This window comes from Egretta garzetta, unplaced genomic scaffold, assembly GCF_000687185.1.
Source record: "Egretta garzetta isolate BGI_Z169 unplaced genomic scaffold, ASM68718v1 scaffold1713, whole genome shotgun sequence".
Taxonomy (NCBI): Eukaryota; Metazoa; Chordata; class Aves; order Pelecaniformes; family Ardeidae; genus Egretta; species Egretta garzetta.
Genome location: NW_009259148.1, coordinates 6,141 through 6,788, shown reverse-complemented (window position 1 = coordinate 6,788; position 648 = coordinate 6,141). Strand labels below are relative to the sequence as shown.

The window sequence follows — 648 nt, the reverse complement described above, 5'->3', positions numbered from 1 at the left end:
CGGAGTGGCTGAAGCGGTTCGACGCGTTGCTGCCGGGATACAGCCTCAAGGGCGAACTGGACCTCCTGACGCTGCTCAGACAGGTCAGCGGGGATGCGGGGGTCCCCCTGGGGCTGGGACCCTGGGAGAGGGGTATTGGGGTGCTTGTAAGGCTGTGGCTATGTGGGGGTGCAGGAGGGGACCCTTTGGGACCAGGTGTGACCTCGTAGGGGGGTGTGTGGGGGTCCCTGTAGGTCCCGCTATGATTGCAGGGCAGCGCAGGGGGTTCCTGTGGGGCTAGGTCCCCCCCATGGGGAGGGAGGTGCCGAGTCTCCCAGGATGGTGTGGAAGGGGTTGAGGATGTCCCTGCAGGGCTGGGAGCGTGGTGAGGTGCTGTGGGGTCCCTGCAGGGGGCCCAGGGGACCCCTCACCATAATGTGCAGGGAGGTTGGGGGTCCCCATCCCTGGGACGCTCTGACCTGTGCCCCCTTCCCCGTGCCGTAGGAGAGCCCCGTGCCCGAGAAGACCCTGCACCATTGCTACGTCAACAACGTCTCCAACCTGGACGTTCGGCAGCTCTCTGTCATGCCCCAGGAGCCCTCGCCCCCGCTGTCCCCCTCTGTCCCCTCCCCATCCAGCCCCGCTGAGGCTGCCAGGGTCCCTGACCCC

At 67.3% G+C, this 648-nt stretch overlaps 1 protein-coding gene across 1 annotated transcript in view; it reads left to right on the top strand.

The window, feature by feature from the left end:
• The window catches only part of LOC104123317 (histone-lysine N-methyltransferase 2D), a gene marked incomplete at both ends in the record, with an annotated part of 8,046 nt that overhangs the window by 1,302 nt on the left and 6,096 nt on the right, over positions 1 to 648 (top strand). The gene's annotated exons all lie outside the window — the stretch shown is intronic.